Here is a 9,034-nt window from a genome sequence, read left to right as displayed (position 1 = left end):
AAAGAAAAGAACCATTGTTAAATTTCTTTCATTCTGTTTTCAAAATCTATATTATTATTGTTTTGAGCTTGCTATTTTATGTCTTTTGGTTTTTGTTTCTCTTTTCTGACTTTTCTCTTTTTGAAAGAAAACAAGAAAAGAAACTAAAAAAAGAAATAAAAAAGTAGAAAAGACAGCAGAAAGGCAGACAGGCAAACACAAGAAGCATTGGTAGAGTATTCTCACCAAAATTGGAAATTTGTTTGGGTTTTCTTTCGGGGGCCCAATCAATATATCACGTTCCTAGCACCTTTGACTCTGCACCAACAGCCCTGACCTGACAGTCTTTCAACCTTTGCTTGCTGGCCCTGTATGAGGTAGCCCTAAGGAATTCAGGCTATGTACCTGACAAGGTTCCCCCATGGAGATGTGCTAAGTGCCATTAACTCACTCTTCTGGGATTAAGGGAGTTGAGAAAAGAGTATCAGAGAAGAAAATAATCTTCTTACTGCATCAAATAAAAGTGTGTTTGACAGCCCAATTCTGTAGTAGTGATAGCAACATTCACTCTTTGCCGATTGTAGCATCTATCAGTATTCTCCACTGCACATTTGAATGTAAAATTTTAAACTATCTCTCAATTCTTTATTTTTTCTCATTCTTCAAACAGCTAAAGTCTACTTTTTTCTTTGGTGGGTTAAATGTATTATTTCAATAATTCAATACATAAAAGTAATTCATTGTCTGGGCATGATGATGTCATTATTTTTACTGCTTCAGGAGATAAAACACCTATCAATAACACAAGAGACTGCATAACAACTAATTATACATTTTTCAGTCCTCTGAGAAAACTGCAAGCATAATCCTCTGGTGTCTCTGTCTCCATAGCTGTGGTGAATATATTCATGCCCAGAGTTTGATTGTAACACTGTAGATTCAGCTTTTAGAACTTTATTCATAATCCTTAAGATTTCTTCAGTACGGGAATTAAAATGTCAAATTAGCGGTACATACATTGAATTCACTTCTACTTGGCTGTAAATCTTAAGCATACCACTGTCATAAATAATGTTAGGTTTCCATGAATCATAAGACCTGAAATTTGACAACCTTAAGAACACCTTCTCCATCAGTTAACCAATAGCTTCTGATTTCAGGTCAGTTCATTTATCTTTCATTATCTTTGTTCTCCATTAATTTGGAAACTAATCTGAAGATGAAATAGGTCTTTTTCTGATCAGGAAAACCTCAATTGTCAGTAACAGGAAAAAGTGCATGATTTTGTGTGTTTCACCACCAAGAGGCAAGGGACAAAAGTCAGAGTAAATCTATGGGGTTTTGGTGATTTCTAAACTCTTTTAGACCTAGGTTTATCTGAGTAAGGATTTCTTTCTAGCTCATTTGTGTTTATAAAATTCTTTGGAAGTTGGTAAAGCTTATCAAGTTTTATTCAGATTCACTTTTTCTATTGACCTAGTAATTGTGCCAAATAGACACAACACCAGCACTACACTTTTCTTGTACATCAAAATGTTTATTAAAATAGTGTGATAAATAATAGATGTTTCAAATTTTCCACCAAGGCACTTTAGAAAGGATGTGCTCCATTGAATGCTATGTGCCTGAATTTATCTGCGGTTCATGTAAAGGCAGGAACTCATGGGACTGAATATACTTGTTCTGGTAAAGATGAACAACCAAAAACTTAGAGACACATTTCTCCTGTAGCCTAATGTCTATATATTTTTTCATTCTTCTCTTATTTCAAGGCCCCTTCTTATATATCCTTACTGATTTTACTTCCATATCTAATTCAAACAGTTTCATCATAAAAGAGAGATTATTTCACTTGGTTATGAAAACTTAATTGAAAGAATATAACAAATTAATAACAGTTGAAGAAAATGTTAATAAAGACCTATAAAATACCCCAAGAGGCAGTGTGGGAATTGATGCAGATACAGATAAACTTATATGAATATCTCAAATGACATTCTGCAGCAAATGCTAAAAGTGTAAGTTGAAAGACATATTAGATGCACTTTAACACTTTTTTTTTAACCTCTCAAGTTCTATGGTCATTTAATTCTGTATCATGCCTAAAAAAATTGAAAAATGCAAAAGTATTAATAATATTATTTACATTTCACCAGATGCAATGTGAATTCATCTCTATGATCCATGTATAATTTGTTAGATCAAAGTAAAGTATTCTGTGCATCTCCTCTGATTTTCTCTGCCATTTAAAAAAAAATATTTTCTGACTTAAAATTACACTTAAATCCTATGTTAATTGTTCTAACAAAAGATGACTATTAAAAGAATGATTAATATCTATTTTTACATTGATAGTTTTTATATTTTAGCAAAACACCGTGGAGATTTGGTAAAATACAAATTGTGGTTGTCATCCCAGAAATTTTCATTCAGATATTAAAGACCCAGCTAGCGATCTTGTAATGCTGAGAAATTCAAGAGGGAAGCAATCGCCATTGGATGAGGATGACACTTGGAGAAAACATAACTTTATATTACTCTCTACACAAATGCATGACACTTCTTTCTGTTTTCCTTTCAATGTGGTCTGCTCTTCAGAATTTTTTTTTTAATTCATAAGGAATCATCATGTCACCTGTAAGAAATCAAAGCACAATGTCCACTTTTATTCTCCTGTGATTTTTCAGAATATCCAGAGCTCGGGGTTCCATTTTTTTCTTTTTTGTGTGTGCATTTACACAGTTCCCACAGTAGTAGAAAATTTGGGCATGATTATAATCATTAAGATAAATCCAAAATTCTGCACTGTTGTGTACTTTTTCCTTGGTCACTTGTCCTTTGTAGATTTCTGTATTTCCAGTGTAGTAACACGAAAACTGTTGGAGAACTTGCTTGTGGAAGATAGATCCATTTCTTTCACTGCTTGTATTATGCAGTTTTCTTTTGCTTGTATTTTTGGTGTGACAGAAATGTTTATGTTAACTGCAATGGCTTATGACTATTTCATGGCCATCTGCAATCCTCTGCCCTACACCGTTACAATGTCTATGAAGCTGTGCAATCTTCTGGTGGCTGGGCCCTGTATGTGGGGCACAGAATGCTCTCTGACACTGACCTCTCTTCTTCTCTCACTATCTATTGTGATTCTAGTAGCATAAATAACTTCATCTGAGAGCACTCAGTAATCATTACTGTCTCCTGATCAGACCCTTATATCAGCGGGTGCTGTGTTTTATCAATGCTGTATTTAAAGAGGCCAGCATCCTGGGGTTTGTTCTCATGAATTATGGACTCACTTTAATCACTGTTATGCAGATTGCTTCAGCAAAAGGGCATTAGACAACCTTCTCCACCTGTGCCTCTCTCCTGAGTGCAGTCAGCATCTTCCATGGCACCATCCTGATCCTCTAGTGTCCTCCTGGTGCTGTGGCTTCTTGGCTCATGTTTAAAGTGGCTTCAGTGTTTTTCACAGTGGTGACTCCTGTGCTGAACACATTGGTCTACAGTCTGAGTAACAAGGAAATTAAGGACATATTCATAAAATTAGTTTTCACAAAGTCTTTCATGTGACCTGATATCGTATTATTATCTTATCTCTGAAGAAAAATCATTTATTCTGCTACATACATCTTAATTAACTGTCACAGTACAACTTGTGATTCAAATAATTTAATCAGTAGGCATCTTGTTAAGACATACATGGGAGCACATTTTATGCTAGTTGAGTTTTGCATACATTATTTTAGGAAAAGAACTTTAAAACACATATAAAACAGAAATTTTGAGACTTAGATTTTGAATTGTTGTCATCTCTGCAGATTAATTTAAATATTTTCTAATATGTGTGGATTCCTATCTTTATAGTCAGTAAGTCCATACTTCTGAGTGCTTATTCTGTTTATACAATTATTAATGCTTCAGTTTTCTTGTGCTGAACCTCGCAGTTTATGATTGGTTATGAAAGTTTAGTCTGTTAACTAGCAAAAAAATATTGTTTTATTTTTCATGAATGCATGCCATATTTTACTTCAAAAATGGGTAGACAATGAAGTGAAATATTAAAGAATATAGATTTCTGGAATAGTGTCACTTATGAGATAATTTTTAGCAAACTTTCCAAAATATTTCATTTGACAAGGATGATTTATAAATTAGCAATAATGGAAAACTTCATATCTGCATAAATAAAAGAATCTTTTATATGCTTTGGTTTTGTAACACGAACAACTTCTAAGACAACAGTATATAATGTATCAGCTAGTGATGATTTCTTAATGTTATTTTTTGAAATTCTGTATAATTTCTACATTTTTTTGTTTTTTTAATAAAAAGAATATTCACTATAATTGCACAGTAAGTGCATTTTTATTTTGGATTAAATGAAATCTAATTATATATATATATATATATATATATATATATAGCCATGAATATTAAAGGTACAAATGTGTACTGCAAATAATAGGAAGAATCTTTCCAGATGTTGAATAAGCATATTCTCTATATAACACCGAATAATAGGTCACCAAAAATCTACAAAATAAATTTAATGAACATTAAAAATTGGTGGTACCTGTTTGAAAGGAAAATTTAAGCCATACTTTATTAATAAATATTTGAAAAGCCATTGTCTTGAAAAAGGATGTGTGTGTGTGTGGGCAGAACATGTAAGAATCTTTATACTTAAAATAAGAAGTTGAGCCATTGAGTTATTTAAAGAATAGATGAAATATATAAGCAAATGCTCAACAAGAGAATGTATATAAATGATTGATAAGAGCATTAAAATGCTAAGTATTAATAAAATTCATATCAAAACTATCATGTCATCGCACTTGCATAGCTAAGTACCAACTAGTTTAATAATAAAAATAAATGCAAAAAGAAATACAATGTATTAGTGACAGCACATTGAATGCTCATCATTTTCAAAAGAGGGTAAAAAGTATAAGAATTCTTAAAACAGTTAAACATCTCATGAAGATTCAGATTTTCTATAGAACACAACAATTCTTATTTTTACATATTTACTCTTGAGGAAGAAAACCAAATATTTTACAAGTAAATTCTTCTCCATAGAATGCATGGTAAATATAGGGAAGGGGAAAAAATATAGAGAAAAATGTATGGGGAGAAACTGGGGGGCTTTTGATTTTATTTTTTTAAAGGTAATTTTTTGCCTTTAGTGGACACTTGCAATTGCACCTTTCCAAGAATGAGGCAGAAGGATTCCCCTGATTTTAACTCGAGCTTGAGCTACGTAGTAAGTTAAAGGCCATTCTAAACTACATACCAACACCCTGTCTCAAAAAATTAAGAGATTTCCTAAAAGGTGCATATTGTTCCATGAAGAGGTTTTGAAATACCAGTGAAAGACAGATAAAGGAAGAAAGCAAACAGCTAGTAGGCTGGGAATCTAGCTCCTTTCCCATAAATGCCTGCTTGACAAGTGCAAGTTCTTGAGTTTGATCCCCAGTACCAAAAAAAAAAAAAAAAAAGAAAGAAAGAAAGAAAACACTGCTGTTCTAACAGAGAAACCATTTTATATCTACATACATGAGAAACAATTTAATATATGGTGAAAGTATATATCTAATATACATAGCATAATCACATATATGTAATCACATTATAAAGTATGTAATCTATACAAAGTCTGTCAAATAATCTTTAAGTGGAACAATACACATATACCTATTAATATATATATATATATAGATAGATAGATAGATAGATAGATAGATAGATAGATAGATATAGATATAGATATAGATATAGATATAGATATAGATAGATAGATATAGATATAGATATTCACCCAGGTGGTGCTATGAAGAATCCAGCTATAATATCTACAATTTTATGCCTTGGAAAATTAACTGACCAAGTGTAATTTTCCTCCCATAAGGTTGTCTTCTTGGAAATCACAGTGGTGTGTAGCTTGTTCATGAAGGAATGTTTTTCACACTGCTATAATTCAGCTAAGGTAAATTTTCTCTGCTTCATCCAATATCTGCCAGGTAAAGAAAATCACTCCTTTTAGTTTTTAACAGAAGGTATTTAGAATAATGACTCATCCTGGAGCACATTTATTCCATCCATTCATTAGTAAAATTGTCATTACTTCTCAAGCATATTCTATAAAATTCAACTGACGTGTAACTTATTTGCACATTGAAGTGAGTGGTCCTCCTGAGGCTTTGACTGACCTCTCATAAGCACTTGTCTTCTGTAGATCAGAAAAGCTGATGCCTGTTGAGCTCTACACTTCTGGTACTTGTCTTTAGCTCTTCATCTTTTACCTAATGCAGTTTAGAGGACAAATAGTGTAAGGAAATGTAATCCACTTTCATAGAAAGTCCAGATTCTCTAGTTAGATTTGATCTTCTAGGTGCTGTAAGACTTGTGAGCAGGAAGTCAGTTTGCACTCCTACTCTGCATCCCAGCCTCTTATTATGTCAGAATTCATACATGTCCTCTAAGGGAAATGGCCACATGTCTTGTGTTTCTATTATGTTTTCCAATTTAGGGATGTATGGCTGACAAAATGTGCATGTTTTTAGAACCACAACATTAAGTTTTTATATACTGTATATGTATGATATCAAATATGTTGGGCGCAGGCGCTCAACATACCATACCCCACCTGGGACTAAGGACCACGCCAGCTTCTGCAATGCGCTACGTCCCTCTCCAAATTAGCCACCCCGTGCTCACTTCGTATTCGCCCAGTGCTGACTCTGTGGCAACCCCTGATTGACCACAGCTGGGTATATTAGCCAGAGCCTGCGTCTCATTCCAGCCCTTCCTCCTCGTGGCAGCCCTCGTGGCAACCTGATTGGCCACAGTCAGATATATAAGCCAGAACCCGCAACAATAAAGTTGGCAGTTACCTGTTACCCACAAGAGCGTCCTCTGTCTCATTGGGGGGCTATGCCGGTCAAAATAAATATCACTATCAGAATAAATTATATGTCCATCACCTCACATAGATATTATTTTTTTCCTCCTAAAATCACTGAGATCTACTTGAACCAAATTTCAAGAACACAGTGTATCACAATAATTATAGTCACCACTTTTACACCTGGTGGCTGGAACTTACGCATCTTACTGCCAAATATTAGTTCTTTTTGTTTTATCAATATCTTCTCCTACTCTTTACTGACTTTCTGAAGGACTTCTGAAAGTCTTCTTTCATGAGTGTCTTTATAAAGTACAATAACCATATGGTGAATGCTGATGCCAAGTGCCATTAAATGGAAAAGCAGGCACCCTCACAAACACACTGTACTGTGTCCTTACCCACCTTATTCATCAGATCTGCTACTATGCAACTTTTGGGTCTCCCACAAAGTCAGAATGACCATTCAAGAGAAGGATTTTGAGTACATTCAGGAAATCAGGTTTCCCCTCACAGTTGCACTAAAGACACAAAATAAAAGACTCCTAGAACTGCTAGAGAGACTGGAAAGAATGATGAAATAAGGCAGGTAGTTCAGAGAATTAATGGCAATATGTAGTTTTCTGTAAAGAAGTAATTTTAAATTTAAAGTTTTCTGTAATGAAGTAGTTTTAAATTTTAAATTTAATTGTATTTTCCAGTACACCTTGTATTTAGGTACACAATTTTCTTTACCCATTTATCTGCCATGGACACTTAGGAGGTTATGAATAATGCTGCAGTGAATGTGGGAGAGCAAATATTCTGGATTATTAAATACCTTTGTGTACCTGAAAGTAGAAATTTAGATAGTTCTGTGTTTAGTTTTTTATAAAACATCATATTGTTTTCCATAGTAATTGCAGAAATTTACATTTCCATCAGAAGCATACAAGGGTTTCCATTTCCCCGCCACTTTGCCAACACTACCTTCTTTGATTTTTTATAATGGCACACTGGCATTGGTAACATGCTGTCTCACTCTAAATTTGAATTGCAATTTCTCTGATGATTAAGGACATTAAGTACATATTTTATGTAACAGGTAACTATGTGGGTATCTTCCTTTGAAAAGTGTTTATTCAGGTATTTCATTCATTTAATTTTTTTCTTGATTCCAGTTGTATAAGTCCAGTTATTCATGTATTAATAATCAACTTATTAACTACTCATATAAGATCACAATTATTTTCTTCTATTCTACAGAATGCCTTTCCACTTTTATGGTTTCCTTTGCAATCAAAAAATTTTTAGATCAAATTAATCCAACCAGCTTATTTTTTCTTTTGTTACTTGAGCTTCTAGTGTCAAAATTTAAAACATCACTTTTAGTTTAATGTGTGAGTCAGCTCTTGCATTGCTGGGACACAATAATAGACACCATGATTTAACGGGGAAGAAATTTAAGTTAGCTCATGATTACGGGAATTAAGTCCATGACTGACTAACTAGTCCAGATGCATGAGTGTTGTGGTTCCCAGAAAGCAGACCACAGGAACAGTATCCAAGAGAAAAGGTCCAGGGAGCAGATTTAACACACAGGTTAGGCTTCCACGACCCACTCAGATTTACTGGGAAGTCAGTGCAACCAATCTCCTGGCAGCTCCCAAGCCAATCAAGCTGAGACAGTTAAGCTTCACCATCTCGAACATCAAGCAGCTTATCCACGAGATTTTCTTCCAAAAGAAGAGAAGAACCTTTAGGTAAAGAAGTGAGTTTTTTAATGTCAGTAAGCAACAGATCCCTGGAACTCCTGTTTTTCCATTCTCCAAAACTCTAAATTAGAGAAGTCTGGGCAAGCAACTCTCTCCACTGAAATATCAAAATGGACAAGAGATACATGAAACATTTCAATTATTAACCCCCAGAGAAATGGAAATCACAAGCACAATGGCATAATAAAAACATACATCATGTGGTCCAAGAATATAAAGAAATGAAAACTTTCGAACATGGTTGGAACTAATCTGAATTCTTAGAGGCATTATAGACATCAGTATAAAGATTCCTCAATGCATGCAAATTATAATTACCACATTAACCAGCAATCTCACCCTAGGGAACTCTGTCATTTGCCATTCAGTTAAAAGAAATTAATCAGGCGCAAATAAG

At 33.9% G+C, this 9,034-nt stretch overlaps 1 pseudogene; it reads left to right on the top strand.

The window, feature by feature from the left end:
- The first annotated feature begins 2,607 nt into the window (after positions 1 to 2,607).
- Positions 2,608 to 3,549, top strand: LOC100719037 (olfactory receptor 5D13-like; annotated as a pseudogene).
- Positions 3,550 to 9,034: the final 5,485 nt, after the last annotated feature.

This window comes from Cavia porcellus, unplaced genomic scaffold, assembly GCF_034190915.1.
Source record: "Cavia porcellus strain 051 isolate PalLab524CR breed Dunkin Hartley unplaced genomic scaffold, mCavPor4.1 scaffold_17, whole genome shotgun sequence".
Lineage (NCBI taxonomy): Eukaryota > Metazoa > Chordata > Mammalia > Rodentia > Caviidae > Cavia > Cavia porcellus.
The sequence above is the reverse complement of the archived record's forward strand: the minus strand, read 5'-3'. Positions and strand labels throughout refer to the sequence as shown.